At 50.2% G+C, this 16880-nt stretch overlaps 1 protein-coding gene across 2 annotated transcripts in view; it reads left to right on the top strand.

The window, feature by feature from the left end:
* The first annotated feature begins 2005 nt into the window (after positions 1 to 2005).
* TMEM63B (transmembrane protein 63B) overlaps positions 2006 to 16880 on the top strand; it is a 109554-nt gene continuing 94679 nt past the window's right edge. The window contains exon 1 of one of the 2 annotated variants that reach the window (XM_040351769.1): positions 2006 to 2197. The gene's annotated coding sequence lies outside the window, so the exon portion shown is untranslated. The remainder of the gene's footprint in view (positions 2198 to 16880) is intronic. The other variant, XM_040351768.1, reaches the window with a different exon arrangement.

The following is a 16880-nucleotide window of genomic DNA, read 5'->3' as shown; positions in this document are numbered from 1 at the left end:
ATTGTCGCCGGCGCCGCTGCCGCCCACTATTCAGATGTCCGGCCCCCTGGCGAGCGACGGCCATCTGAGTAACGACTGCTGGTTGGCTATGGAAGTGTCTATCAGAGCCAGAAGCTCTGATAGGCTTTCCGATTACACCCTGAGGGCTCTAATCGGCTTCCAAATAGTTAACCAGGGGACGCACGGGGTGTGTGTTCCCTGGTTAACACTGACACGCATCTCAGCCAATCAGGTTCACCGGATCTGGTTACCGGTCACCTGATTGGCTGAAGCAACATCGAGGGCGGGAGAAGACATGGAGGGATCGTGGATGAGGATGGCTGACCGAGAAAGCTAAGTGCTGGCCGGGGGGGGGGGGGGGGGGGGGGTCAATCTGGCGATATTTTGGGGCAATCTGGGGGTATTTTACGGGGAAAACTGGAGGCAATTGATGGGCACAGTGGCGACAGTGGCATGGCACAGTGGCTGCGTTGGCATGGCACAGTGACACCAATTGATGGGCACAGTGGCGACAATGGCATGGCACAGTGGCGACAATTAATGGCACAGTGGCTGCGTTTGGCATGGCACAGTGGCGACAATTGATGGCACAGTGGTGACAATTGATGGGCACAGTGGTGACAATTGATGGGCACAGTGGTGACAATTGATGGCACAGTGGCGACAATTGATGGGCACAGTGGTGACAATTGATGGCACAGTGGCTGCGTTTGGCATGGTACATTGGCGACAAATGATGGGCACAGTGGCGACAATGGCATGGCACAGTGGCGACAATTGATGGCATGGCACAGTGGCGACAATTGATGGCATGGCACAGTGGCGACAATTGATGGGCACAGTGGTGGCAATTGATGGCACAGTGGCTGCATTTGGCATGGCACAGTGGCGACAAATGATGGGCACAGTGGCGACAATGACATGGCACAGTGGCGACGACAATTGATGGCATGGCACAGCGGCGACAATTGATGGGCACAGTGGTGACAATTGATGGCACAGTGGCTGCGTTTGATGGAATGACACAGTGGCGACAATTGATGGGCACAGTGGCTGCGTTTGGCATGGCACAGTGGCGACAAATGATGGGCACAGTGGCGACAATGGCATGGCACAGTGGCGACAATTGATGGCATGGCACAGTGGCGACAATTAATGGGCACAGTGGCTGTGTTTGATGGCATGGCACAGTGGCTGCGTTTGATGGCATAGCACAGTGGTGACAATTTTATGGCACAGTGTCTGCGTTTGAAGGGCACAGTGGCTGCGTTTGATGGGCACAGTGGCGGCAATTGATGGGCACAGTGAGGCTGCAATTGATGTTTTTTTTCCGTTTGTTTGTGCCCCCCCAAAAAAATTGCGCACCCGCCGCCACTGGTGGTGCGTTTTGAGGTTGCGGGCCGAATTGCAGCGATTCTACCATGATCACAATACACCCAGGTTTGAATGGAGGCTTAGTTGGGGACGGAGAGCTGTGTGTGACGGCTTGGTCTCTGTGTTGGGCGCTCGCACTCACTCAGCACAGAAATATTGGCGCCCAGTGACGTATATGAGCGGCGTGCGGGCATTAAAGTTTAAGCTTTATCCACTGCGCATATGTGATATGTGGGCGACGACAGGTTTGGGCAGGAATTAGGAACTCCAACGGTGTTATTACCACTGTGTGTGTCTTCTGTGACAACTTCTCCCCTCCCTCCTCCCACTAAAGCTTGTTGTCACCTGGACAGGAAGTGAGGTCTCCCTAGACAACATAAACACTTTGTGGATATTAATATATAATATTCCCCCCAAAGAGCGGGAGTTGGGCTATATTGTGTCTATAATTATAACAGACAACAGGGCCCCGTAGGTATAATTGTCTGTTATGCCCACAGGGGGTCAGTATCGGGTCAACCAGTAGCCATGGGAACAGAAATCTTCCCCCACTGGCTGTACTGTCAGCCTGACCCGGCTGTCCGCGTGCCAATAAAGTTATTGAATGATGGAAGGAGGGGCGCCCCGGCGATCTGACGTCGCGCCGCCGGAGCGTCCCCGCCCTGCGTACTGGGCCGCAGTGGGGAGGAGGGAGGAGCCGGTTCGGTGACGTCAGTTGCTCCGCCTCCCAGCTGCATTGTGTTTCTCCCCGGGGCTGTGAGGTGCGGGACCGGCGGGAGGCGGAGGGGGCCACACAACCGGCACGGAGGGCCACACTCTGCGGGTGAGTCCGGGGTGGTTACCCCCCTTTTAGTTGCTGTAACACCGGGGAGACTGGGGGGAGGGGGCACACAGCTGGGGCATCCCTGGAGTGTCAGCTCTGCGGCCCAGAGAGGGGGAGGGGTCTGTCTTCTGTATAATAACCTCTGTACAGTATATAGAGTGTCAGCTCTGCGGCCCAGAGAGGGGGAGGGGTCTGTCTTCTGTATAATAACCTCTGTACAGTATATAGAGTGTCAGCTCTGGGGCCCAGAGAGGGGGAGGGGTCTGTCTTCTGTATAATAACCTCTGTACAGTATATAGAGTGTCAGCTCTGGGGCCCAGAGAGGGGAGGGGCCTGTCTTCTGTATAATAACCTCTGTACGGTGTATAGAGTGTCAGCTCTGCGGCCCAGAGAGGGGAGGGGCCTGTCTTCTGTATAATAACCTCTGTACAGTATATAGAGTGTCAGCTCTGGGGCCCAGAGAGGGGAGGGGCCTGTCTTCTGTATAATAACCTCTGTACGGTGTATAGAGTGTCAGCTCTGGGGCCCAGAGAGGGGGAGGGGCCTGTCTTCTGTATAATAACCTATGTACAGTGTATAGAGTGTCAGCTCTGGGGCCCAGAGAGGGGAGGGGCCTGTCTTCTGTATAATAACCTCTGTACAGTGTATAGAGTGTCAGCTCTGGGACCCAGAGAGGGGAGGGGCCTGTCTTCTGTATAATAACCTCTGTACAGTGTATAGAGTGTCAGCTCTGGGGCCCAGAGAGGGGGAGGGGCTTGTCTTCTGTATAATAACCTCTGTACAGTGTATAGAGTGTCAGCTCTGGGGCCCAGAGAGGGGAGGGGCCTGTCTTCTGTATAATAACCTCTGTACAGTGTATAGAGTGTCAGCTCTGCGGCCCAGAGGGCGGAGGGCCCTGTCTTCTGTATAATAACCTCTGTACGGTGTATAGAGTGTCAGCTCTGGGGCCCAGAGAGGGGGAGGGGCCTGTCTTCTGTATAATAACCTCTGTACAGTGTATAGAGTGTCAGCTCTGTGGCTCATAGAGAGGGGGAGGGCCCTGTCTTCTGTATAATAACCTCTGTACGGTGTATAGAGTGTCAGCTCTGGGGCCCAGAGAGGGGGAGGGGCCTGTCTTCTGTATAATAACCTCTGTACAGTGTATAGAGTGTCAGCTCTGTGGCTCATAGAGAGGAGGGGTCTTTTCTCTGTATAATCACCGCTGTACAGTGGTTGGAGTGTCAGCTCTGATGCCCAGAGAGGGGCCTGTCTTCTCTGTCTATGCCCCCTGTACAGTGTATGGAGTGTCAGCTCTCTGACCCGGAGATGGGGGGGGGGGGCAGGGGCGGACTGACCATTGGGGCTCTCGGGCACTGCCCGAGGGCCCCATGCCGCTAGGGGGCCCCATCAGGGTTGCCAGGCTTAATAAAACCAGGGACAGTATGTAAAAATCTGTGTTTTTTTTACATCTGTCCCTGATATGTCTGAAACCGACATGCTTTTGATGTGAAAATCCAGAGATTTTAACTGTCCTGCCTCTGCACTGCCTCCTGGCGTGGTGGCGATCTGTAAGCCTGGGGTCCCCATAATCTTCTATTGCCCGGGGGCCCCATGAGTTGTCAGTCCGCCCCTGGGGGGGGGGTGGGGTGTACATGGCCAGTGTACAGTATATGGAGTGTCAGCTCTGTGGCCCAGAGATGGGGGGGGGGGGGGGGGAAAGGCCATTGTACAGTATATGGAGTGTCAGCTTTGTGGCCCAGGGATGGGGACAGGTCTGTATCCTCTGTATATGACCCATGTACGGTGTATAGAGTGCCAGCTCTGTGGCCCAGAGAGGAGGAAAGACTTGTCTCCTTTGTATATGGAACCTGTACAGTGTATAGAGTGTCAGCTCTGTTGCCTAGAAAAGAGGAGGGGTCTGTCCCTTCTGTATATGACCCCTGTACAGCGTATGAAGTGTCAGCTCTGTGGCCCAGAGATAGAGGAAGAGGCCTGTCTTCTTTGTATATGACCCCCCTGTACGAGTGTCAGCTCTGTGGTCCAGAGAGAGGAGGGGGGTCTGTCCATTTTGTATATTGACCCTGTACAATGTATAGAGTGTCAGCTCTGTGGTTCAGAGAGGGGGGGGGGCTGTCTCCTCTGTATATGACCCCTGTACAGTGTATAGAGTGTCAGCTGTGTGGCCCGGGGAGGGTCCTGTCTTCTGTATAATAACCCCTGTACAGTGTATAGAGTGTCAGCTCTGTGGCCCACAGAGGGAGAGGGGCCTGTCTTCTGTATAATAACCTCTGTACCATGTATAGAGTGTCAGCTCTGTGGCCCAGAGAGGGGGAGGTTCCTTTAATCTGTATAAATCACCCCTGTATGGTGTATGGAGTGTCAGCTCTGTGGTCTAGAGAGGAGCCTGTCTTCTCTGTCTATGCCCCCTGCACAGTGTATAGAGTGTCAGCTCTATGGCCCAGACTGGGGGAGGGGGGTCTGTCTCCCATGTCACCCATGTACGGTGTATAGAGTGCCTGCTCTGTGCTCCAGAGAGGAGGAAGGACTTGTCTCCTTTGTATATGGACCTGTATAGAGTGTCAGCTCTGTTGCCTAGAGAAGAGGAGGGGCCTGTCCCTTCTGTATATTGACTCCTGTACAATGTATAGAGTGTCAGCTCTGTGGCCCAGAGATACAGGGAGGGGCCTGTCTCCTCTGTATATAACCCCCTGTGCAATGTAGAGTGTCAGCTCTGTGACCCAGAGATAAAGGTCGGGGACTGTCTCCTCTGTATATGACCCCCTGTACAATGTAGAGTGTCAGCTCTGTGACCCAGAGATAAAGGGAGGGGCCTGTCTCCTCTGTATATGACCCCCTGTACAATGTAGAGTGTCAGCTCTGTGACCCAGAGATAAAGGGAGGGGCCTGTCTCCTCTGTATATGACCCCCTGTACAATGTAGAGTGTCAGCTCTGTGGCCCAGAGATAAAGGGAGGGGCCTGTCTCCTCTGTATATGACCCCCTGTACAATGTAGAGTGTCAGCTCTGTGGACCAGAGATACAGGGAGGGGCCTGTCTCCTCTGTATATGACCCCCTGTACAATGTAGAGTGTCAGCTCTGTGGCCCAGAGATAAAGGGAGGGGACTGTCTCCTCTGTATATGACCCCCCTGTACAATGTAGAGTGTCAGCTCTGTGGCCCAGAGATAAAAGGAGGGGCCTGTCTCCTCTGTATATGACCCCTGTACAATGTAGAGTGTCAGCTCTGTTGCCCAGACAGGGGGGGGGGGGGTGAGGTCTGATAAAATCTCCATCAGGTGACTGTTTTATGTTTCGTGTGTCTTTGGAATTTTATTCTGTTTTCAGGTAAATCAAAAGACAAAACATTTTGGAGGAAGTTGGGAAAGGCCACGCCCCCTGGCAGGGGAGATTCTCCCTCACGTCCTGTCCCTGTGACACAACAGGAAGTGAGAGGAAATCTCTGTGAAGTGGGGGGAATCCCACCGTTCTTGTTTTCATAGAAGATTCCCCCTTTCTCTTCTTTTCTTCTGGATTTTTGATACATTTCTGTGTAAATTGTTACATTTATAATTCTCGATGTATCGGATTTTCATCTATTTTTATTCCTCTTGTATCTCTTTATTTGCCTTCCCTGGGGGCTCAGCAGCCTTGTCCCTGGCCTCTATTGTATAATTGATGTGGCGTGAGGGGGCAGGGCAGTGTCTGACACCAAGCGGCCCCTCTGCCTGTCCAGGGGGGGCCGGATCACCGGTCAGTAGATCAGTCTCGGTCTGTTCCTGGGAGTCCAGCAATGTCTTGTTCTGGATCGCCCTCTTCCTGGCTCCTGAAGTACTACAAGTCTCAGCATGTCTTCCCGGTCTAGGGGGTGACCACACATTGTACAATCTCCTTTTAGATCCACTGTGTAGTACAAAGGCCCCCTGATTGGATACAAAGCGGTGTTTGGGATTGGAGGAGATTGTACAATCGGATTGTTTAGTGTATGGCAAGCTCAGGTTCCATTCACAGATGCACGTTCCTGGAGGGTGTGCGTCTCGGTGCCATTAATTGTTAATGTCGCCTTGACGCATGTTGTGTCTGGTGGGAAAAATTGCATGGTAAAAAAAAAACGGGGAAACTGGAACGCTTCAAAATGCCCAAATGGGCGACTTTTCCACGTTTATCGCACGTAGGGAGGTCCAGTAGAGTGGGCGGGCCTGACCTGTGCTGTCCGACAAACACGTTAGTGCGGCGCACAGGTGTGACTGGTGGTCTGTTGATCGGTTTCAGGTCCCAGCATGCCCTGCTGTTGTTGTTTTTTTTTTTTGCATGCCGTGGCAGCCTGGGACTTCTAGTTTGTCGCCGTCAGGTCTACAGGATGTCAAGGCATGCTGGGAGTTCTAGTTCCTCCATGCCTGGAGGGCTTCATGATGGTGGGGTATGCTGGGAGTTATAGTTCCTCCATGCCTGGGGGGCTTCATGGTGACGGGGTATGCTGGGAGTTATAGTTCCTTAATTCCTGGAGGGCTTCATGGTGGCAGGGTATGCTGGGAGTTATAGTTCCTCCATGCTTGGAGAGCTTCATGGTGGCGGGGTATGCTGGGAGTTATAGTTCCTCCATGCCTGGAGGGCTTCATGGTGGCTGGGTATGCTGGGAATTATAGTTCCTCCATGCCTGGAGGGCTTCATGGTGGCGGGGTATGCTGGGAGTTATAGTTCCTTAATTCCTGGAGGGCTTCATGGTGGCGGGGTATGCTGGGAATTATAGTTCCTCCATGCCTGGAGGGCTTCATGGTGGCGGGGTATGCTGGGAATTATAGTTCCTTAATTGATGGAGGGCTTCATGGTGGCGGGGTATGCTGGGAATTATAGTTCCTCCATGCCTGGAGGGCTTCATGGTGGCGGGGTATGCTGGGAATTATAGTTCCTCCGTGCCTGGAGGGCTTTTTGGTGGCGGGGTATGCTGGGAGTTATAGTTCCTTAATTCCTGGAGGGCTTCAGGATCACACGGCATGCTGGGAAATATAGTTTATGGATGCCTGGAGGTATTCAGAATGGCAGTGTATGCTGGGAGTTATAGTTCCTCCATGCCTGGAGGACTTCAGGATGGCAGTGCATGCTGGAAGTTATAATTCCTCAGTTATTGCACGGCTTCTGGATCACAAGGCATGCTGGGAGTTATGGTTTCTTTTATGCCTGGAGGATGTCAGGATGGCAGTGCATGCTGGGAATTCATTTTTTTCCATGCCTGAAATGGGGAAAGGTTTTTGTCGCCACTAGGGGGGTTTCATGATGGCAGGGTATGCTGAGCGTTATAGTTCCTCCATGCTTGCAGGGCTTCTGAATCACAGGGCATGCTGGGAGTTGTAGTTCCTTCATGCCTGCAGGGCTTTGGGATGGCAGTACATGCTGGGAGTTATAGTTCCTCCACACCTGAAGGGCTTCTAGATCTCCTGGCCTGCTGAGAGTCCTAGATCCTCCATTCCTGGAGGGCTTTAGGATGACAGTGCATGCTGAAAGTTATAGTTCCTCCATGCTTGCAGGGCTTCAGGATGGCAGTGCATGCTGGGAGTTATAATTCCTCAATTATTGCACAGCTTCTGGATCACAAGGCATGCTGGGAGTTATAGTTCTTTTATGCCTGGAGGACTTCAGGATGGCAGTGCATGTGGGAGTTATAGTTTTTGTCACCACTAGGGGGGCTTCAGGATGGCAGTGCACGTGGGAGTTATAGTTCCTCCACACCTAAAAGGCTTCTGGATCACCGGGCTTGCTGAGTTATAGTTCCTTCATGCCTTGAGGCCTTCAGGATGGCAGTGCATGCTGGGAGTTATAATTCCTCAATTCTTGCAGGACTTCTGGATCACAAGGCATGCTGGGAGTTATAGTTCCTTCATGCCGGGAAGGCTTTGGGATGGCAGGGCATGCTGTGTGTTATAGTTCCTCCACACTCCACACCTGTAGGGCTTCTGGCTCACCAGGCCTGCTAAGAGCTATAGTTCCTCCATGCCTAGAGGACTTTAGGATGGCAGTGCATGCTGGGAGTTATAGTTCCTCCATGCCTAGAGGACTTCAGGATGGCAGTGCATGCTAGGAGTTATAGTTCCTCCATGCCTGAAAGGGGGAAAGGTTGTTTTATTTCCCAATAATTTGTATTACTTTTCAAGATATAATGGGGCATAAGGCAAAAAAATTGCTTTGGGAAATGTTGTTGTTTTCACCACCAGGAGGGCTTAAGGATGGCAAAGCATGCTGGGAGTTATAGTTCCTCCATGCCTGGAGGGGTTCAGCCTGTTGAGCTTTGCCGTGAATTTATAGTTCCTCCATACCTGAAAGAACAAAGGTTGTTGTTGTTGTTGTTGTATTCACTGCCTGGAGGGGGCTCAGGATGACAGGGCATGCTGGAAGTTGTAGTTCTTCCATGGGTGATAGCGGGAAGGTAGGTGTTTTTTTGCTGGCACACGTAGATTCCCGGGATGCCCAGGTCACCCCATTGTGACCTCCTATGATTTCTCCCTGGGGTGGATGTAGGGCAGAAGTCAGGACTCCTGTGTGTCATGTGACTGCGCAGACACTTCCTCTGTCCCCATGTGACAGGTATGTGGCGTCTCTATGGCACAGTGACTACTCTGCACAATTCCAGCCGCTCTCAGGCATCCGTCTGAACTTTGTTCCTTTATCACCGATTCTCAGTGACAGAAATAAAGAGCAACTGCAGACAATTATTTTTGGATGGAGTGGAGAGGGGTTAGAACACCCGCCGGGTCATTATTGCGGTCTGTGGCCCCCGGGAAAATGTAGCTTCTATTTGGCCCGGTGACGTGAAAGTAAAGAGCAATCCTAAATTTTGGCTTGTCTCCATAAAAATTCTGGTAACCCAGGGATCCCCTCACTTTGGGAACTCTGATGGGCACTCCTATGTAGGGGGGGGGCTCTGATTGGACTCTCATGTAAAGGGGGGGGGGACTCTGATTGGGACCCTTGCGTAAGAGGGGACTTTCTTGTAAAGGGGGACTCTGATGGGCTCTCCTATGTAAGGGCTCTGATGTAGTTACTCTCATGCTAGGGAGGACTGTTAAGGGGACTCATGTAAGGGGGGATTCTTAAGGGGACTCTCATATAAGGGAGTGGGGATTCTCATGTAAGATGGGACTCTGATGGGCGCTCTCATAAAATAGGGGTGCTCTGATGGGGACTCTCATGTAAAGGGGAGGCTTTGATGGTCACTCTTATGTAAGGGGGCTCTCTAAAGGGGACTTTCAAGTTAGAGGGGACTGTGATAGGGACTTTAATGGGGATTCTAATGTAAGAGGGGACTCTGATGGGGACTTTAATGGGGGATTCTCATGTAACAGGGGACTTTGATATGGATATTAATGGGACTATGATGGGGATTCTAATGTAAGAGGGACTCTGATAGGGGCATTAATGGGGATTCTCATGTAAGAGGGGACTCTGATATGGATATTAATGGGGATTCTCATGTAAGAGGGACTCTGATGGGGACATTAATGGGGATTCTTATGTAAGAGGGGGACTCTGATGGGGACCCTGATAGGGACATTTATGGGGATTCTCATGTAAGAGGGGACTCTGATATGGATATTAATAGGGATTGTCATGTATAAGGGGACTATGATGGGGATTCTAATGTAAGAGGGACTCTGATATGGATATTAATGGGGATTCTCATGTAAGAGGGGACTCTGATATGGATATTAATGGGATTCTCATGTAAGAGGGGGACCCTGATAGGGACATTAATGGGGACCCTGATAGGGACATTTATGGGGATTCTCGTGTAAGAGGGGACTCTGATATGGATATTAATGGGATTCTCATGTAAGAGGGGGACTCTGATGGGGACATTAATGGGGATTCTCATGTAAGAGGGACTTTGATATGGATATTAATGGGATTCTCATGTAAGAGGGGGACTCTGATGGGGACATTAATGGGGATTCTCATGTAAGAGGGACTTTGATATGGATATTAATGGGATTCTCATGTAAGAGGGGACTCTGATGGGGATATCAATGGGGACCCTGATGGGGACATTAATGGGGATTCTCATGTAAGAGGGGGACTCTGATGGGGACATTAATGGGGACCCTGATGGGGACATTTATGGGGATTCTCATATAAGAGGGGGACTCTGATGGGGACATTAATGGGGACCCTGATAGGGACATTTATAGGGATTCTCATGTGAGAGGGGGACTCTGATGGGCGCTCTTATGTAAGGTGGGGGGGGTGTTGGGGTCCCCCATGCTCCAGAATAGAAGTCCTCTGTGTCGGTTTCTGAGCTCACCCCCCTGAACTTGTCATTCCTCGGGACTCTCTGATTGTGATCTTCTCATCGATAATATAATGGGAATGATCAGAGAGTTCTTGGAGCGGCCCCCGGGGGCCCCACAGGCACTCTCTGCTCCTGGAATTTCCTCCAAGTGCCTCGTACCGTAATCCTGATTTATTTATATAGCTGAGTGTCTGCCACACGCCATTTCACAAGCAATTGACCAAAACTCTCCAGTGAAAGTAAATTTGCTCATTCTCCGGCTGGCATCTCGAGAACGTTCTTCAGCACAAGTCCTCTCGGGTCACCTTCAGGTGGGCGCAGTACACAGGAGCGCACCCCCCACACACACTATACAGGTGAGTGTAGAGGAGGGCCCTTCAGTCTTGCACAGTTGTACCGGCTCCTCTCCTGGACTGAAATGGCTTTCTCTGATTTCACTGCACACTGTGAGCTTCTCATAATGTGCATTAGAAGCTGCAGCAAGTCACATAGAGCCCCGTCTCATTTCCTGGCATCATCTAGCCCATGGGTGCTCACCTGTGTCCCTCCAGCTGTTGCAGAACTACAAGTCCCATGAGGCATTGCAAGGCTGACCGTTACAAGCATGACTCCCAAAGGCAGAGGCATGATGGGACTTGTAGTTCCGCAACAGCTGGGGGTTCACAGGTTGAGCACCCCGTGATTCTAGCACTTTCCTCCTCAGTCTGACTGTTGCTGGCCCGCCCCTTTCATTCATTGTATTTCAGTTCTAACAATCGTAGAGGCTCCGCGTGGGTGCTACCGAGGGCGGTCTGCATGCAAATACAGCCTGCTTGGGAAACGCCCACTTCTCCAGACTAACCTCCAATCAAGGCGTTTTTGATATTTGCATAACTCCTCCCAAGTTGCAGCACGCTGACTCAGGACTAAGGATGAGCTCTGGCGTGTTCGCATAGCACACGCACAGAGCCCGCCAGGAAGTGTGCACGGCGCTGCGCTAATAACAGCCAGGGAGACATTTCACGATCCCTGCAGCCGAGCATCGGGACAATGTCTCCCTGGCTGTTATTAGCGCAGCGCCGTGCACACTTCCTGGCGGGCTCTTCACGTGTGCTATGCGAACACGCCAGAGCTCATCCTTACTCAGGACCGAGGGCTCTTTAGAGGAGGGCTGGGGTGGGGTGCTGTGATTTTTTCATGAAGCTCTCCACTGCTGGCCCCTCCTAGAGCAGCGCAGAAACCCAACTATGACATCACTGAGTCCACAATAAGGTATTTGATGAAAATGGAAAGGATTTATAAAAAAATGTCATTGGCATGGTGATTTGGGGGGGGGGGGGATATATAAGCAGTTCTTAAAGTGAATGTAAATTTTTATTTTTTAGTGTAGCTGCTGACTTTTATAAGGACACTTACCTGTCCTAGGCGCCAGCGATGATGGGCCCCCGACGGCGATCGCTCGGTCCTGGCGCTTTCAGCCTTACGGCTTCACTGCCCGTTTCCTACTGCGCATGCGCGACTCGCACTCGGACCGTTTTCATCGAATGGACCGATTGTGTGTATGAGGCCTAAGACAGGTATTTTGCTCCCACTTCCGGGCATAGATACCCAAGTTATCCGCAGGTTTCTACGCCACTTCCAGCGCCTTCTAACGCCCCCCCCCCCCCGTGATCTTCCTGGAGACTCACAGGTCCCAGAAGACAGCAGGGACCAGTGGGATCACTCAGCGCGAGTCACGCATGCGTAGTAGGGAACCAGGCTGTGAAGCCGCAAGGCTTCCTGATTCCCTTACCAAAGATGGCGGCGGCGGTGGTACCCGAGAGCCGAGGGACAGATCAGCCTCAGGTGCCAACATCGCGGGCACCCTGGACAGGTAAGTTTCCTTATTTTAAAAGTCAGCAGCTGCAGTATTTGTAGCTGCTGACTTTTTAAAAAATTTGGCGGAACTCCGCTTTAAGGTAGCGATGCACTGATATATCGGCCAATGAAAACGATCCGATGAAAATAGGGCTTGCGGCGTTTTGCCAATTGGAAAAAAAATAAAAATAAATGTGACCACCAAATAACGCACGCGATTATGCTGAGATTTTTATAGGTCATGTGACTCAAAAACGCAACACGTTTTTGCCATGTTTTCAATGGGGAGGTGCATCACACTGCAACAGACCAATGTGTGAAGACCTACATAGAATTTAAAGGGATGCATTTCTCTTTCGTTTTTGTGCTAAAAAAAAAAAAAAGCTTAAAAAACGATTCATTAAAAAGTCAAATAATATAAAATTTTATATAAAATATAATTTTTATTTTTATTTTTTTAAACTGTTTTCGGCCAAGTGCAACCTGAATTCTTGGTTTCAGTCCACCACTACCTTAAGGATTAGCCACAGGGTAGATTTTTACTTCAAAAGCATTTTTTTCACCACTTGCTTACTGGGCACATAAACCCCCTTCGTGCCCATGCGAAATTTCAGCTTCCGGCATTGCGTCGCTTTAACTGACATTTGCGCGGTCGTGCGACGTGGCTCCCAAACAAAATTGACGTCCTTTTTTTCCCACAAATAGAGCTTTATTTTTTTTTTTACTTGTTGCTATAATAAATATCCCAATTTTTTTTAAAAAAACTATTTTTTTTCTCAGTTAAGGCCGATACGTATTTTTCTAAAAAAAAAAAAAAATCGCAATAAGCGACTGGTTTGCGCAAAAGTTATAGCGCCTACAAAATGGGGGACAGATTTATGATTTTTTTTTTTTTTTTTTTTGTCAGGGCTGCAATATTGCGCCGGATGTATCGGACACTTTTGACACAATTTTGGGACCATTCACATTTATACAGCGATCAGTGCTATAAAAATGCACTAATTACTGTATAAATGTGACTGGCAGTGAAGGGGTTAACACTAGGGGGTGAGGAAGGGGTTAAATGTATTCCCTGGGTGTGTTCTAACTGTGTGGGGGGAGGGGGGGTGACTGGGGGAGGTGACCGATGCTGTGTCCCTATGTACAAGAGACACAGATCGGTCTCTTCTCTCCCTGACAGGACGTGGAGCTCTGTGTTTACACCCCATCATTACACACAGAGCTCCACGTCCCTGCTGTCACTGACGATCACGGGTGCCTGGCGGACATCACGGCCGCCAGGCACACGCATCGGCTCCCGAACGATGCGCCGGGCACGTTGTTTCCCCGCTGCGCGCCCCCAGCGGCGCGCACAGGGAACAACAACAGGACGTCCAGGGACGTCCACCCGGCACTTGAGAGCCGCGCTGTGGATGTCTTTCGACCATAGAGTGGATCTCAAGTGGTTAAATATAAAGAATAAATAAATCAAAATTAAAAAAAAAAAAAAAAACTTTTTTTATTTATTTTTTATCGATTTATTTATTCTTTATATTTAAAAAAAATGCTTTTGGAGTAAAAATCTATCTAAAGAAAGTTTTCTATTTAAGATACATTAATAGTGTCGTTTATTCAGCATGAAGTGGAGCTTAGTTGTGTAGCATGAGGCTGTATATTCTGCAATATTTACATTTTTAGTAAACTAATTCAATGAATCCAAGCTGAGACAACCTGCACTGCATCGATGCATTCGCACAATTTCACAGTAACCGTAAGATAAACCAAAGTTCAGGAATATTCCTTTATCCCACGGGGTGCGCCTCCTGTGGCCCTCCAGCTGTCACTGAACCACAAGTCCCATCATGCCTCTGCCTTTGGGGAGTCACGCTTGTAACTGTCAGCCTTGCGATGCCTCAGGGTACTTATAGTTTAGTTTTTTTAACAAATGTTTGCAGATTCAGCGGTATCGGTATTCCTGCCAAATATGCCGTGCTGACCAAATACGTCTTTTTTTTCCTACTAAACGTCGCAGTGTGATCGCAGTTACTTCCTCACCAGAAACATCAACCACCTGAAAATTCCCATTGCTTGGCTGACACACTTCCATACATTCTGAGCCACTAAGAACTATGCAGGAGTTGAGGGCTGACTGAAGCCAGGGGACTATCATTTGCCGGGGGCGGCGGTGACCGGCTCCAAAGAGATGGTGGCTGAGGTCATGATGGGATGTGATGTCATCGTGAACCCGCACCAAGGGTTCCGCTCACAGTTCTTCTGTCCAAATCGGGTAATTCACATTGTAGGTGCTGGCCTGGGAAGAGCCCGTCCCAGCTCCATGCATGCAGTATAGGAAGGAGAGAAACTCCTGAACAGGCCTCACATCGAATTCCTGGTGTACCACCTCCGAGGAACAGGCCATGCGTAATGTGACATCCCATATAGGAAAGAGAGAAACTCCTGAACAGCCCTCGTGTTGATTTCCTGGTGTACCACCCCTGAGGAACAGGCCATGCGTAATGTGACATCCCATCCCATATAGGAAGGAGTAAAAACTTCTGAACAATCCTGATTTTGAACTCCTGGTGTACCACCCCTGAGGAACAGGCCATGTGTAATATGACTTCACATCCCATATAGAAAGGAGTAAAAACTTCTGAACAATCCTGATTTTGAACTCCTGGTGTACCACCCACGAGGAACAGGCCATGTGTAATATGACTTCACATCCCATATAGGAAGGAGAGAAACTTCCGAACAGCCCCTCATGTTGATTTCCTGGTGTACCACCCCCGAGGAACAGGCCCTACATGACATCACATCCCATATAGGAAGAGGGGAAACTTCCAAACAGGCATCACGTCAAATTCCTGTTGTACCACCCCCCCGAGGAACAGACCATACTTAATATGACATTGCATCCCATATAGGAAAGAAAGAAACTTCCAAACAGGCCTCACACTTAATTCCTGGTGTACCACCCCTGAGGAACAGGCCGTACGTAATGACATCACATCCCATATAGGAAAAAGAGAAACTTCCAAACAAGCCTCATTTTGAATTCCTGGTGTACGCCTCCCGAGGAACAGGCCATGCGTAATATGACCTCACATCCCGTATAGTAAGGAAACAAACGCCTGAATGCCAGGCAAGTCCTGACAATCGTAGAGTAAAAGCAACCTCAGCCCAGCTCCGGCCCCGACATGTTTCACCCCGCCCACTGGGCCTTATCAAGGAGATGATGAAACACGTTGGAGGCGTGGCCTGGGTGTTGCTGGGCTGAGGCTTCTTTTATTTTGATTGTCAGGTCTTGCTGGTGTGCGGAGTTTGAGAGTTTTTTTCCCCATACAGGATGTGATGTCATATTAAGCAATGTCTGTTCCTCGGGGGGATGGTACACCAGGAAATCAATGTCAGGCCTGCAGTGATTGTTTCCTGACACCGCCGGTCTTCCTGGACAGATTGCGCTCCACAACCCCGTGCATTGCATGTGATAGCAGGGTGCTTGCAGACGATTGATAGCGTCAGGGGGTATAATTCTTACTGGCATGTGTGTGTATACCCCCGGCCACGGCCTTTGCAGCGAAATGGGGTAGTGGTTGGCTTGGGGGGGGGGGGGGGGGTTTAAAGCACGGCTGAACCCCAAGGTTTTATCACCCCCAACCACTAATCACTAGTGTGAACAAGCCTTCAATGGGCTCTTCCAGTTTGCCTTCATGCTGTGATGGCAGCGGACACCCTAAAATCTGGGAAGACCGTCCTGTCTAATGACTGCTGTGTCCTCTTCCTGGGCAGATCCCCGGGGGGGGGGGGGGGATCACACAACAGACAGCTGGGCACACACACACCTCAGCACACAGGAGATGCAAAGCATTCATATGGCTGAGAACAATTGTGTCCACACTGAGCCGGCATCTCAGTCTGTAGATGGTGACCCCGGATGATGCCTGAACAAGGATGGCACCTTCCTTGGCAAAGGCATTGTCAGGGGGGATGGTGCTGTGATCTCCTGCAAGGTAATGAATACCTGGAAGTGTTACTGACACATTACTAAGAATTCTGTACCCAACATTAAATAAAATATCTGATCATAGGTCTGTTACTGTATTATTATGGGGGGGGGGGGTCTGTGACTGGATCAGCTCATCCATTCACAAGTGTCTACACCTCTTCTGTGACAGTCTGGAATAATGTTCAGAGCCGAGACAACTTCCCCCTCCGGGGTAATCCTATGAATCATTTACATTCCAAGAGCAGAATCTACCTCTCCCTCGCCTGGAGATAATGACTGAGTCACTGCGGAGAGGCCTCTGCTTCCACTGAAGACCAGAAACTCTCACTTTTCTCTCTTTCTCTCCGTCCTCTCTTTTTTTTCTTTCTTTCTCCTCCTCTTAGAAAGAAAACAAAGAGGAGAAAGAAAGAAAACAATCTCTCTCCTCTTTCTTTTCGTTCATTCTTTCTCTCTCCTCTTTCTTTTCGTTCATTCTTTCTCTCTCCTCTTTCTTTTCGTTCATTCTTTCTCTCTCCTCTTTCTTTTTTTCTCACTCACACACACACCATTTGGGTGAGGTGCTCATGTTCTTGGACCCAACAATAGAACGGGCACAGACACTTTG

This window comes from Rana temporaria, chromosome 4 (genome assembly GCF_905171775.1).
Source record: "Rana temporaria chromosome 4, aRanTem1.1, whole genome shotgun sequence".
Lineage (NCBI taxonomy): Eukaryota > Metazoa > Chordata > Amphibia > Anura > Ranidae > Rana > Rana temporaria.
The sequence above is the reverse complement of the archived record's forward strand: the minus strand, read 5'-3'. Positions and strand labels throughout refer to the sequence as shown.